Genomic DNA, 15,741 nt, shown 5'->3' with positions numbered 1-15,741 from the left:
CCCTCTTAGAGATTCGATAGAGCTGGAATTGGTACATTAAACAAACAGCAAGCGGTTTATGACTCATACGATGGCCCTGTGCCAAGGCAAGCACAAAAGCAGAGGCCTCAGCTGAGCTTTGGGAATTGCTCGGTGTCAAAATCCACATGGTCCTGGAGAAGACACCAGATGGGTCGCCTCTCTAAATTCAGCTGCAGCAGGTGAAATACTTCTCCCTTCCCCAGCTCTGGTGCCCAGGACCTCTGCTCCTCAAGCAGAGCAGAGTCAGCAGGACATCCCTGCTGTGGAGGAATGACACCGAGAAGAAAAACCTTGTCCCTGAGAGGCACAGGGGTACCACAGGGTCACAGCCTCCATCCCAGATTTGGGAAGGTCCCTTTCCACATGTCACATGTCATCCGGCATGGGATGATGCAGCCCTGTCCTGCACACTCCCAAAGGTCTCTATTTTTGAGTAAAATGAGTAAGAGTTCATTGTTCTTTAGAGTGTGAATGGTTCAAGAAGTTTTAAATAGTAAAACTTTCCTTTTCTGTAGCTATTTCCCTCTTTATTCCCGCTCTCAGCTGGTGGGCAGTTTGTAAACATTTATTAAAATCTGCTTTGACATCTTTCGCAGCGTATTTCCTTTTGGCTAGCTTCTTACGTGTTTGTTTCCATCCGAATTCCCATACAAGGACAATGGGGAACCAAACCGCTTTCATCTCTTGTAGCCTGTCCAGAGCCTTTCTGAGTGTCACTGCTGGAGATCAGACAGGGTGAGACCACCCCAAGGCCCTGGCTGAGGGGAGGAAGTGTCTCCCGTGCCTGTTTGTAAGACAAAAATCTAAAGACAATGGAAAATCCCTAGAAGAAATGAGACATCCATCACCTTGGACCATGGTGTCTTTGCATGGAGCCACTTTCATCTCAGCTGGAGCTGGTGCTGTGGGAGGAGAGAAACTGAGCCAAAGCCTCAGTGAAACTTTCCATGGCCCAGACCAGAAGGGAAAATATCTTCCTGACCCCTCCAGCCCCACAGCTATTATGATTTTAAGCAGACGACCAACACTCAGTAGCCATGTCTTCAAGAGACCTGCACCATGTCCATCTTGCACCATCCATCCTGTGCACTCCCTCCTCCTTGTGATCAGTTCTGGCCACTTAGAAGAAAAAAGTGTTGGGAGCTTGAGGACAATTATTCATTTTAAATGCACTGACCAGCTTCCTCTGGGGCCTCCCCCAATTCTGCCCATGGGCCCATTTCAGCTCAGCCCAGGGCCATCAGTCCCTGCCCCAGTGATGCTGTAGCAGTATTCAGCCCTGCCTGACCATGGGTTGATGCTCTGGACTGGCCTCAGACCTGCCTCATCACCATGAAGTTGCCTGGTGCTTGGGAGCTTCCCCTGGCTGTCCCCTCTCCAGGTTGACCCTACTCACTAATCTTGGGAATGGTAGTCCTGGATGGAAAATCCCCTGCCCTATGCCCAGTGGTGCCCAGTGGTTCCCTGTCCTTTAGGAAGTCCTGATAAAGGGAAAAGTGATATGAAACTGGGAGGAGCGACTGATACACCTGATGGATGTGCTGCCATCCAGGGGGACCTGGCCAAGCTGGAGAAAGGGGCAGAGAGGAACCATATGGAGTTCAGTCAATGGAAATGGAAAGTCCTGCCCTGGACTAATCCCAGGCACCAGCACAGGCTGGGTGCTGAGTGGCTGGAAAGAAGTTCTGCAGAGCAGGTCTTGAGTGTCCTGGTGGGCTTCTGGGGACTCCCAGCATGAGAAGGACATGAACATACTGGATTGAGTCCAGTGAAGGGCCGTGAAGACAAAGAGACTGGAGCATCTTTTATACAAGGAGAGGCTGAGAGGTGCCACTGTTCAGCCTGGAGATGAGAAGACTTGGGAGGATCTTATAAAATACCTGATGGGGTGGGAATAAAGAAGATGAAGCCAGGGTCTTCTAAGTGGTGCTCAGTGACAGGACAGGAGGTAATGGGCACAAACTGAAACACAAGAAATCCTGTTTATACATAAGAAAATTATTTTGCTATTGTGAGGGTGGTCAAGAGCTAGCACAGGTTGCCAGTTGAGGTTGTGAAGTCTTCATCCTTGGAGATGCCCGAAACCCATCTTGATGTGGCCCTGGGCAGTCTGCTTGAGCATGTGGTAGGACTAGATGGTCTCCAGAGGTCCCTGCCACCCTCAGTCATTCTGTGGAAGGGAAGGGAGGAGAGGACACCCTTAGGAAATAAACCCTGAGCACTTGTGTGGGAAGGTGGGGATCTCTCCTGTGCCTGGGAGGTGGCCAGGAAAGTTCTTGAAGCCACAGCTTGGTGAAACAAGGACATGCCTGTCCTGGTCTCTGTCTACTCCTTTGCAAGGTGGAGGTGCTGCTAATGCCAGCCTTTTCCAAGCCTTTATGTGAGGATTTCTCCCACCCACTATAGTGCACATCAGGAGTACAGGCGGGGCTGCTTTGCCCCACGCAGAGGCCTTGTGAGGACACGGTGAGTTCGTCATCCTCCTCCTCCTCCCTCTTCAGTAAACCCCAGCCAGCCTCCAGACATGCTGCGGAGGATGAGCGTCATGGGTTTGTCATTAGATAAGAGATAAAAGCTCTGGCTGAAGCAGATGAACTTCTGTCCTCTGAAGCGGGTGTTCCTGCAGGATAGCAAAGTCCAGATGTTAGCACAGCTGGCAGAGATGTCAGCGCTCTTGTGAGGCAAGGGAGGAGGCTGCTTCTGGAGAAACATCTGGGCACAACAGCTCCTCAATCTGCTCTGCTTGGAAATGGGCCCTTTTCCAACTGGTTTGGGGAGGCAGCACAGGCACAGCTGGGGATGAACAGCACCACAAAGCACCTACATCTCTCCTGACAAAGAATCTGGGTAGCTACACTGGGTGGAGATCCATCCTAAATGCCTAATTTTGGTCCGATGAGTCCAGATGTGTTTTAAAAGGTCCATGTCTGAGTCTCGAGCTTGCTTCTATAGACCATGGGGACAACCAGCTACCTCCAGAGGACAATACACCTTCCATCTCTGGAGATGGTATCAGCTGTCTTTTGGATATATCCTTCTCACTGATGCCAGAGACATAGCTCACACTCCTACAGTTGACATTTACTTGCTGAAACCAGGACAGATGAACCCTACTTCCCTCAAGAGAGGGATCCATACTCATCCAAGTGCTCTGCCAAGCCAGGTTCACCATCTCAGTCACCTCAAAGATGTTCTTCAGGCTGTGGAAAACATCAATCTTGAGGCTTTTGAGAGAATTAGGTCCCAATTCCCGTAAATGCTCTTCTGGAGAATGTTCCATGAGAATATCTTGCAACCATAGAAAGTAAGATGAGGAAGGAGATGGAGCTAGAAGGATGGGTGTATGGTGTGGTTTAACCTCAGCTGGCAACTAAGCACCACTGAAACCAGCACAGTGTGATACACAGATTTGTACACAGCACAGAAATGCCTCTCACACTTGCTTCGTTTTAGATATTTCCTCCGGAGGCTATGGCACCTCTGTGTCTGCTGCCACTGATGGCAATTATCCTCCTTGGTTGGACCAAGGTAACCCCTGAGTTTGGAGGCTGGTGACTTAAGTGAAAGACTGAGCACAAAGAGCCAAGGTTGCATAGAGTTTGAGGAAAAAGGAAGTAAAATACTGGGCTGGTGAGAAATTACTCAGTTAAGTGAAGTTTGGAGGAGGATTTGCAACATGGAGGCACCTGCTTTCTGTCCCACTTCCTACTTTCTGCCACTCTTTTCTGACCAAAACAGGCATCTCACACCTCACCGACACCACAGACGTGGAGTGAAGAAGGGAGCAGGGCAGGGAAGGTTGCTCTGGATGGGAGGGTCAAAGGGCTGAAGCTCAGTGCTTTCCCAGGAGGTGTTCAGAGGAGGTGTGATGGTCTTCAGCCACGTGGCTCTGGGCACAAAGTGCCACCTGTGCTCGAGCAGTGGTACTTTGGGGGGCCCCAGACTGTTTTGAAGGATGCAGAGGCCCACCAGTCGTCTGGTTCCCAAAGAGCATTGCTGAGGGGGGGGGTGCGGGGGGTGTCTCAGGCAACTGCAAATGCCCTAAAATCACTATGTCTCCAGAAATCACAACCACAATGGACGCTGGGCTGCTTGACCTCAGCAATCAGGGCAGAGGGGGTCCCATGTGTGGTGGGATGTCCAAGCCAGGCGCTCTGCTCCAGCTCCTCACCCTTGCTGTTGCAGCAAGGTCGGCTTTCTGAGGGCCTTGAGCAGCTCTAATCAGCCTCTCCTTTAGCCCAAACAGTCCTGTTTCCACCGGCCACTGGCTCCAGCCCGTGCTTGCCCTCCAGGGCTGCTTGGCTCAGCACCTTTGGGGGCATCTTGCACCTTTCACCCACTGTGGATAAGGGGAGAGAGACACTGAGCCCGGTGTTACTCTGTGCATGGTGAGTGGAGGTCCCTCTCCTCCAGCAATACCTCCCAGCACACCTCTCCCATCCCTCCCAGTGCATCCATGTTGGGGCAAACTGGCTCCCAGTTTGAGAACTGAAGCTACAATGTAAAGAGAAAAGGTGAAAAAAAAGAGAGGAAAAATAGATACAAGCACATACTTCCTGCCCTAAATCATCCCTCTGTGCCACCACGCTCAACCAGCCTGCAAAACGAGCTTCTAGGGAAGGGATGTGCTCCCAGTTTAAAAGCACAGGGAGAGTGTTTGGGGGCAGATAAGGGCTGGTACAGACACAGGGAGCTGGGCTGAGATAATGTGCGGGAGAACAGCCATGAGCAAAACGCTGCCAAGCGGCAAAGCATGGAAATGTTTCAGCTCTGCGAAGCTGCATCCAGGGCGAAGCAACCCTGGACTGTGCCAGAGATAGGAGAGGGACACATGCTGCCAGCCTTGGGGGCATGGACACATCCTGTCCTTCTGGGACCAGGTCCAAAATCATTGACGTTCAAACTGGATTGCTTTCCTCTGCTGCCCTTTGCATCCCCGGGTTAAAAATCACCGCTATAAATAACTATAACTGAGCATCCACTGGCACCTTGATCCAGGAAAGACTCAGGAGCTGGTGGAAATTGGGATGAAGTGGTGTAAAGAAGTCAGAAAGGGCAAAAATGGCCCTTCAGCAGGGCTGGATGTTTTTCCAAGCAGGTCAGAAGCACGTGCAGAACCTGCCATGCCTTGCGTGTTGGCACTGACCCCCAGCCACGGGGACCGCAGCTCTCACATGGGTCCTGCTAAATTTGTGGTGCCTGCAGCAAAGTGGGAGGAGGAGGGAAGGAATCTCCTCGGAGGAAGTCACAAGGCTATCTCAGCAGCACAATGGGCTAAAGATCATCCACGGACCAGGAATAGCAAGCCTGTCCTCATCTAGAGGGGGATGCAAGTGGTCACTGCTCCAAACAGCAGATGCAGAGCTCTCCATGACCTATTTGGATGTGTTTCCCCGTCTCCCTACAGTGTCTTTGAGTTGGCTGTTAAATTTCTCTGTGTTTGAACATTCACACATGGGCAGGAAAGGCCAATACAGCTCTGTCCTTCCCGCTGTGGGATCCAGGTGTTGGCCCCTTCTCCAGTTCTCCATGTCACCGTGGTTGGATGCAATGGCAAGCTCAGAGTTGTTTCCCTTGGAAAATCACGCTGGCACTGGGTGTTTCCCTTCTCTTGGCCTTGCCTTTAATGCTTGGAGGTCAGCTGCCCCAGGTCCTTCTGCTTGGTCCAATGTACTGCAAACATTTCTCTCTTCCCTCCCTCCCTCCCTCCCTCCCTCCCTCCCTCGCCATCTCTTTTGATTTCAGCACTGCTCTTTGCATCCTGGTCCATGTACACTGAGCAGGTCTATGCATCCCTGAGGATTTGCCTGGTTCCCTTTCCCTTCAGCTCAGGAAGGATCTTGCTTGGTTTATCCATTCACCCAATGCTGAACTTGTTTTCAAAGGACAACGCAAGCGCTTAATGACACAAAGGGCATCAGCTAACGATTTCTGAATATTTGGGGACAAGGCTTGGGATTATGCAGAGCTCTTTGCTGCCTACCGCTGAATTACAGTGACCTCCCACGACCGGCGACGGTGGGAGCACTGGGGACATACCAGTGCCTTAGAAATAGTGCACACAAGCACACAAACAACACATGCAAAGCCAAGTATTTGTCCTTTCACGCTCCCCCGAGGAGGGTTTCTCCTGCAGAAAGTGGAGCTATCCTGGCCCTAAACCAGGATGAAGGGGAAGGGAAGAGGAGGGGAAAACGCAGAGGGGAAGAAAGCCTGGAGGGCAGCAGGTTGGCTGGAAAATAATATCAGGAGCAAATATCCAGCACCAGCATTTTAGCCAGATCCTGAACAGTGAACTCAACTCTTCTTTGTGATGTTTCCTAGGACACCAAGTCTTCTTCCTTGCTGGTTTTAATGGTTTATTTTAACCAAGCGGTAATGTGTGTGGCTGATACCTGCTACATTTCTCACCGCAGCCAGCAGCAATTTAGCTGGATCATTTTAGTGTGTTTGCACTTGGGACAATGATGAACAAGAAATGGCGATTAAATATGGATCAGAAATCCTCACTGTGCCCTCAAGTTGCTTGGAAAGAAGCAGAGCTGGTGCTTCACTGGCATCTCTAACAATGGGTATCCATCCACTGGCTAGAGAGGAGCTGCTGGCTTTGGTGGACTTGTCCCAGTTCACAGACTGGGAAGTGCTGATTCCTGAAGTTTCAGCTTTCTCTCCCCTGTGAGGACAAGGGATGCCTAGAAAATACTGGAAAAACTCTGGGATGAGAAAATAAGCAGAGAGAACCCAATAATAGAACAGTCATCACTCATTGTGTTCTTGAAGGAAGATGTATTTTATTTCAGAGGGGCCTGATGGTTGCTTTTCTAAGAAAGCGGGTGCTCATCTGCTCACTGGAGTGTGTTTCCATGAGATTACTTCTGAGCCTGTCAGTCCATTTGATCACACCTGGAGGAAGGTGGAAAGCTCAGAGACGATGGTGTTCCCACCAGCATGTGGAAGAGGAAGGAGACAGACACTGAATGATCTCTCCATGGGGGACAAGGCAGGGAGAAACCCCTATTAGACCTCAGAGAATCCACCTGTGATAAAGCCTCCAGCTTCTCCAGCTCCACAGGGAACACACGTACTGGGCATTGCTGTAAAGCACGTGGCTGCCTGTCCCCCCGTTCCCCCACCAGTACAGCCAGACAGAGATCCCACAGTCCTTGTTCTACTTCTCCTGGTTGCCCATGGTCTTGGCTGTAAGATGCTGGATCAGAGACCCAGGGTCTCATCCTGACTCTGCCACTCTATGACCTCAGGCACATCACTTCAGCTCCTTTCCACCTCTGTATCTGTGATGAGCTCGTTTGAGGAGCAAAGTCTGCTAAGATGTCACCAGGGAGGTCAGCCTGCCCTGGGCTTCATGTCCCAGTGGTCCCTGTGGCTTCCCAGCCAGCACAGTCCAGGGTGTCTGGTCCACAGCCAGGGGCAAGGAGCCACCTTGCAGCTGCCACAAGATGAGAAACTGTTCCGTCTCCATTCTCCTTCCCTCTGTGCCCTGGGGAATTTCCATTTTTGCTTTCTCTCCAGATTACATTCAAAACCTCAGGCCACGCAGAACAACAACAAAGTTGTGGTGGTGGCAGGGAACAGTATTTAGGGGAGAAAGGAGACATCCCTATCCTCTGTTCTCCATGAAATCAGAAAGCCAAGTGGTTAGGAAAGAGATTCATCCCTCAGGACCCCCAAGATATCTCTTGTTGTGTGCTCAGCCAGGCAGGGAGTTATACACCGTTCTCTCTGGAAAAAGAGGGCTGGCTGCAGATCAGGGTCATCTGCAGTTCCCCATAACATTTTTGCACCAAGAAGAGGGCCTTTGGTGTAGCTGCATGAGAAAGTGCTTTTACACCCTTGTGTAAATTTGCAGATTCTGAGCTTTCCCGGAAAAAAAGGACTATAACTTATCTTAGGGATGCAGATGTACCATCAAGCCAAGTCATTTTGTAGATTCTGCATCACTAGAAGTTGAGGATGCTTCTCCTTAGCTTTTATTCTTCTTCTGGAGCAGCCATGCACGAGCTCCTGGTGTTGCTGCTGAGCTCTGAGCAGCCAAGCTGTGATAGATGGTCGGGGCAAGGTATTTGTTGTGCTGCGACAGTCTGACTGGCAACTCTCCAGGGCTCAGGCTGGGAAGTTAAAACATCCTGGCCCATGGCCAGCTGCTCTGGGCAAAGCCAGAACAAATATTCCTCTTAGACTAATTAGACTGAGGCTACGTGTCAGGAAAGTGACTGCCTGCCCAGAGTCTGCTGGCTGGAGCAGAGGTCTGGAGAGGTTGACCCTGGAGCAGCGTGGTCAGAGGGCACTGTCATCCCTAAGCAGGGTGACCAGACTGTCTCTACCGGGCAAAAACCCAAGCCCCAGACTAGAAATGTCCATGGAAACATGCTCCTGTCTGAAGCACCCTTTGGTTCCCACCAGGTCTGGTTGTCCCAGAACCTTGTGTGTGTCAGGGAGGGTCTCCCAGGTAACCCAGCCTTGCCCTGGGAAGATGTTGATGGTGGTGAGATCCCCTGGAGCCTGGCCTAGACCATTATATGTCTGAAAAAGGCATTTTATGCAACAACATTTGCTTTCAAGACAATATAATTTCCTCTCTCATATTGAAACAGTCACAAGTAGAGCTGGTCCACTGGATTGTCTGATGCAAGATGCTCTGGGCTTTTCCTTGCAGAGGTCCACAACTGTTCAACCTCTGTAAAAGCCTTTAGAGCTCTCATGTCTTGAAATCCCTCCTGATCAAGCCCCAAGTGTGTGCTCCAGGACAGCTGTATGGCCAACCTATAGGGTTGACCGTGCTTGGGCATGGATTTGAGTTGGCACAGGCTCAATCCCTGCCTGGCCATGGTTAGCAAGTAGTATGGATTTAGCAGAGGCGGTTCAGTGACTGTAAAGTATTTGCAGTGAAAAAAAAAAAAAAAAAAGCTGCAGTGCTTAACTGCAAAGGGAAAATTACAGAGAAATGAGGAAGCTCCTCAGAATTAAGCAGCTGAACACAAGGATGAAAAGTTTGCAGACGGAGTAGAAGTGGACTGAGGATGCAAAGCACTGATTCAAAAAGGCCTTAATTCCCCAGGGCTTTCAGAGCTAAACAGCAGGGTGAAAAATGTCATTAGAAGAAGGAAAATCTCCTGCAGAAGGTCCATGCCATGTCCAAAGGGGGAGGCATGGAAGAGGTCATGAACACAGCAAGCTGAATGAAGGCAAAAACCCACTCGAGTGCGCATGGAAGATTTTGGGGAACAACTCACTAAAAACTGCAAAATGAGTTAACAGGAACCAAAGCCCGCAAGGAAAAGCTGCAGAACTTCATGTTGTCGAATAAAATTTGTTGTGCTGTATTGTATGGTGGCAAGGAGGTGCCAGCATCTCCCGTGAGCTGTCCCTGTCCTGCTGTCCTACAGGGAGATGGTCTGAAGCTGTAATGAGCCCCAAGGCGTGGGATGAAGATCTCCACCAGTAATTATTCAGCTCTTCATGGCTGTAAAAGGCCTGTCCAAGACCCAGATTGCCATCATCAAGAGATGGAGCGTGGGGGTGACAGCCACTGCGGCTCATCCTCCATCACCCACCCAGTGTCCTACCTGGAGGAGGCAGGGCAACACGTGGAGGTTATAAAAGTGGGAAAGTTTCCAAGGCAGGGAAATTTTCTGGAGATTATCGAGCACACTAACCCCACCTCTGTCTCACAAAATCCTGCAGCCACAAAAGCATGGCGTCATTCAGAGCAGGTATCACATTGCTCGTTCCTTACCCTTGTCCCTCTCCCAGTGGCCTCTGCCAGCGATGGAACACTAGGGCTTATGCAAATATATATATATATAAAAATGCACAACATGTTTAAAACAAATAAAAAATATATATTTAAATACAACACATATTCCACAGCAGGTTTAAAAAGCGTCACTGTTACCAGGATATCTTCAGATATCTGTAGGAAATCCCCCGGCAGGTAGGACATCTCTGGATGACAGCCTGAGAAATACAAAAGAGGCCCTTTTCCGTGGTATTAAACCATGTCGTTAAACCTGAGATTACCTGGGGTCAGTTTGCATCGTGCAGGGTAAACATTTGCTCTTACTGGAAAAGGATTGCTTTATCTTTCCCTGCTTTTGTGAATGCTTTATCTGCAGGGTAATGAAGCAACAAAGTATTTCTCTTGCTTTTTTCCTACTAAATCGGGTTTCTTACAGTCTTCTAACTGATTCCTCCTCCCACACAGGGTCGACGTCAAGTGTGCGTCCACCAGTTTCACAATAAACCCATTTACTCTCAACCGGACAAAACCCACAAAGCCGGCCTGAGCGGCGAGGCTGGGGCAGGAGGCATTTTTCGACTGGGTGGCTGAACCAAAATTTGGGAGGAAAACACGATCCCGGTCAAAGGGAGGTCAAAGCATATAGTTTCTGTTGGGTTTTTTTAACCCTTGCCTCTTTTGGTTTGCTTGCTTAAAAAAAGATGAGTGGTTTTTTGTTGTAAATGTGTCTTTTTGAAGTGAAAAGTTAAGTGCTTTGTATCAGAAAAGGAGGAAGAGGAATACTTTTGTCCCTCCTGAACAAATGACTTCATTTTGGAAGAAAATAATAAAAATCTCCAAAAATCATGACATATTCCGGGAGTTGAGTTATTCCCCTGAAAATATCTCCATCCTCAACTAACGTCAGTGTCTGAGCAGCAGAACAACTCTTTGGGGGAAATCTTTCTCTCCATCTGTGGGGCTCACCTGGCATGACTCAGTCTCCTTGGACATCATTGGCCAGATCCATGTCCCTGGGCTGCAAATGTCCAGGTCAATCATTGCACCATCACTGGCATGGTTTGGACTCCTCCAAAGCAGCTTTTTTTCAGGATGCCCATCAGTGGGTTGGATGTGGCCACTTGAGTCAGGGTGGTGAGGGTGTGTACCCAGAAAATGGGTCCTGGATTGTCTCACGGACCAGAACGGTCATAGTCAGGAGGAACTGTGTTTGCTTATCCTGGCACCATTGCTTATCCTGGAGCCACGTTTCACGTGGCATCTCGAGTGTCTCGAGAAGGTGTGTGGGCTCCTGGAGGGACCATCTACTCCTTGTGGGTTCTTAAGTCATTGAGTAGCGGGGTCTTGTGCAGGTCATGTCCAACATCTTTCCCAGGACAGTCATTAAATCACTCAAACCAAGCAACTGGTGGGCCAAAGCAGGGAGGAGAAGAGCCCCAAAACACCACGCAACCTCATCAACCAGATCGCTGAAGGAGGGAACCCAAAGGGGTGAAGCTCTCTTCCTCCATCTACGGGCAACCAGGAGGAAGAACAGCTGCTACAAATTAATTTTTACATCACATTTCAACCCAGCTGCCTTCTGGAGATGCTTAAGGAGTTACCATAACTCTGGAGTCCTTTGCTAATTGTGACAAAAAATGGAAATATTTTGGAAATGAGGGGGATTTAGATGCTACAAGGGGTTGTCATAAAGTGCTGCTCTTCCTCCAGGCCATGTCCTGTGGAGGGGAGCGCCTTGCATCACCAGCCAGATGCCGAAACACAGAGATGTGTTGCAACATCTGGGATGTATTGCCTGGGAAGGGATGATAAATTTCTAGGAAATGATCCCAGAATGTTTGGATGAGGCTCAGGACAGTGGGGTATTAATTACCAGCTGGAACCAGAGCCATGGGACACGGGCGCTCACTGCTGCCCACAGCCCTGGCTGGAGGCATCATCCATATGGATGCTGCTCGATCCAGGCCCACAGTCCTGAAAATTCCACTCCCCCAAGCACTGTCGTTGCTCCCCACCTCTTGTGCATCACCCCAGGAGCCAACCACAGAGGGGTCCCTGAGCCCAGACCACCCAGCCAGAAGCACACAGCTCATTTGCCTAATGAAGAGCAGATGGGGAGGCATCAGTGAGGAGGCTGCTCCAGGGCTTTTGATACTTTTTTGGCAAACCCCTGCGGTTTTTCTGATGCTTTTGCGCAGCCGCGGCATGCTGGACTGGGTTCGCAGCCGGCATCAGTGTACAGATGGGTTTGGGAAAGCTAACGTTAGTGACGGTGTGGTGACAGCGATACCCACCCACCCACTGCCCCCGTTGGTTATTTTTAAGTCTCAGCCCTGCAAGTTAATCCTGGGAGGATGCTGGAGGGGTGAGACATCGGAATATCGGCATCTTGGTGAGCACAGGGCCCCGTCAGTGCTGCACAGGGTCTTTGGGGTCAATTCGTGTCATTTAACAACTCCCAGCTGGCTGGCCAGGCTTTCGTGGTACCCAGTGGAGAGGAAAAGGCATTTCTGCATCATGCACCCGTGGACCCCATTGAGATGCAACTCTGGGGTGTGTTGAGTCATGTCCAGGATGCTCTGATTGTGGAGCTTGCCCTGTTCTGAGCAGGGACTTGGACCTAAGACCTCCATGGATCCCTTTCCTAGGTCCTGTCTGATCCTATCCTGATGGACTCCAGGCAGCTACCTCAATGGAGGTGCCACCAATGCAGCTGGATCTGCCAGAGTGGTCCCCTGGTTTCCCATAGGGCTGGTGGAAGGACAGCCAGTCTCCTCTGTCCTCCACTGATGCTTAGAGATCCATTCATGTGGAATACATTCCCCTGGGGACTTGGACCATGGGAAATGCATCCTCCCCTTGTGATCATGGGTCCTGCATGGAGGGATGAAGGCATGCAGCAGGCTCTGGGGTATCCAACAGCTCCCCAAAAGCCACAGCAATGTCCTTCTCTCCTAGTGTGAAAGCTGAGATCGGTGAATCCTCTGCCCAAGAAGAACCAGAAGCTGTGCTAACTGAATGTGGCCGTCCCCTGAGCACCTTCCCCTCCTTGCAGCCTTTCTACTTGGCCCTGCAAATTACAGCATGCAGTGACAGGATCATACCAAAAGGCCAGCTGCCCCCCAGGAGTTACGACCTGCTTTGCAATCCCATCCCAAGGTGCTCAGGCCCGTTTGCTCATTTGGGACTAGATGGACTCATTCAACAGGCCATGAGGAGCAGCCACTGTGCCAGGACGTTGCACCCACACCCTATATGCAAACAGGCTGTGTTGGCACTCACGTGGCATCTCGTCCTGCTGCCAGGCTGAAAAACACACTCAGTCATGAAGCTGGAGCAGGAGAAGAACAGCATCCGGCTGGGGGTGGTGGAGCTGTTCACCTAACAAGGGTCTTAAGAAAGGCATCGCATCCTCTTGCATCCTAGCAGAGGAGGTGTGCGGGCACCTGCCAGCGCTTGGCTTGCATCCCACATCCTGGTGCTGGCCTCACAGCTTCACTGATGGCATTGCAGAGGTGCTCAGGGGACCAGGACTGGTCCAGCAGTCTGGTCATGGGTGAGGTTGTGCAGAGAGGTCCATAGCCCAGGTGAATGGCTGGTCAGGGACATCCTTCCAAAATAAACCCATTTCCAAATGCAGAGGTAGTGGCAAATCCCCATTGTGAAGGACAAGTACCAAGGTCCTTCCCAACGTGGGTCCCAAATGGCCTCCACCTCCATCCATGTGCTTGGGCTTGCGCTTGGGCTTCTTTCTCAATGGTGGCCAGCTGGTTTCCAATTTGCTTGTCCCAGCTTTGATGAGAAAAGGATGAAATTATGTTAAACAAGCATTGAGCCTTTACACGTGGGCAGGGATGGAGCTGGAGCGATGGGTGGGTGGCTCGATGAAAGGCAGATGGTGACCAGGCTCTTCCCTTGTTCTTAAAACTGCAGGTCATGGGAGGAGAGGCTGATTCCCCGTCCGTCTCGCACACTGTGGCTCAGCTCATGCAAGGGGAACTCCAAAGCAAATAGAAAACATTTCCATCCCCTGGAAAGTCCCGTGGATGAAAACCAGGACCCTGCCTTGAATGACCTGGGTGGAAATCCCGACATGAGGACAGGGACCCACCGCTGGCACCCAGATGCTCCCAACACTAGCCTGGGACTCTGTCCCATCCCTTGGTCTGGTTCCGTGGTGTTCTTAGGGCGTTGTTAGCACTTCCATGGGGAACCCCATTTTTCCCCAGGGTGGACCCCTTGCTCCTTGCTGCCACATCGCCTTAACACCAGCAGAGGACTCTGCTGCAGCAGGGTTCAGCCTATCCAGTTGGTTTCCCTATTAAAAATCCATGCAGGATGCTGGCCTGGTTTTTGCATGATGAAGTCCACAGTCTTCCATGCATCTTCCACCGTCTTCCAAGGTCTCCCACTGGTCATCCCACCAGCTGGGATCTCAGCTGGAAACCTGCCATCCCTTCCTTTCCAAGTTCAAGGGTGGGAGCTTGGTGGTTTAAAGGCATCTCAGGGCTCCCCCAGGATTTAGGGGTGGGGGCTGGAAATGGGGTTGTGACATGTTGCCTTTTCACACTGGGTGGTATAAGCAGATCCTGCTCTGGCAGAGGAGCTCCTGCTCTACCACCAGCAGTGTAAAATGGGGCTGCAAAACCCACCCAGTCAAGATGGGTTTTTGGCAGGGGGCTGCTTCATCACATCCTTTGCTGGAAAGGTGGGAACCTCCAATGCCAAGCTGAGACCTTGCAGCTCTTATCATGGGTGACCAGCCACAGTCAGGCAGCTTTCATCTCACTGGGAGGATTTGAAGAGTTGTTGTTCTTGTATAAATGAGGAGGTTTTGGGGTACAGAGGGCTGTTTTGCTTGCTTTCCCATGCCCTTGGGAGGGCAGGCACCAGGCAGGGCTCAGGCACACGGGCTCAAAAGTTTCTGCTCTCCTGGAGCGTGGGAAGGATCATTTGTGCACGTATATGTGCTTATATATGTGGGCATATATGTGCTTATATATGTGTACATGGGTGCAATCACAGTGTGACAGTCCAGCTGCTCCCCAAAACACACACCTAGATGTTGGTGTTTAGCCAGTGCTTAAAAAACTGCAGGTATCTGGGGAGAAAAAAAAAAAAAGAAAAGGATATTTTAAACTTTCAGGCTTTCCTGAGCATTTATTTGGCAAGGAGTCTGCAAATATTGGTATTAAACCTGTGGAAGCCTTAAAATAAACTCCTCACAAAGCTGGGTGATTGGCATGTTATTTCAAACACCCACTGGTTTGGTTTCTTCCAAAGAAAATGCTGCCTTGGCCCATCCATTTTGGGGAATTTCTGCAGTAATGATTAGTTTGCGGGATTTGGGAACGTCTTCCCTTTGTTTGAACACAATGTTGGTCTCCTGGATGGTTTTGGGGCACCATCTGTCACCTTTCTTCGCTCATCATTGATGGTGTGATAGACACCTTCCCAAGCCACTGCAGGGGGAAGTGGGTGTGGATTCTCTGTTGCCTAATATAAAGGTTGAGCTGTTGGGTGAGGGCTCCTTTGGCTCTTTCTCCTTTGCGTGGCAAGCTATTTTCTATGAAACCTGTGGGAGCTCAATTTGTCCCTCTGCTGAATTGGCCCACTAGATCAGAAATGCCTTGGAAGGGCTTGTTCCTTAGAAAATCAAACCCTGAGGAGGAAAACCAAATGAAAAATTAAGCCAGGACTCACTACTCAAAAAAGAAGTGGACATACCAAGTGACTTACAGTAACCACATGACTCTCTGCCTGCCTCTGCCAGATTAAGAAGGTAGCAGTTCCTAGAAAGGCATGACTGGGAAGGAAAAGCCCCATACTTGGACGCTCAGAAGGTCTAGTAGAAGTGTGCATCCCTCCAGCCCACACAGCAGATTTGTTCGCTTGGCAGGAAACCATCAATGTTCTTAACTTTCTCTTCCTCCTCCCCGTGCTAGGAGATATTTAGAAAA

The sequence above is a fragment of the Strix uralensis genome, chromosome 2 (genome assembly GCF_047716275.1).
Source record: "Strix uralensis isolate ZFMK-TIS-50842 chromosome 2, bStrUra1, whole genome shotgun sequence".
Lineage (NCBI taxonomy): Eukaryota > Metazoa > Chordata > Aves > Strigiformes > Strigidae > Strix > Strix uralensis.
Note: the sequence above shows the minus strand (reverse complement) of the source record.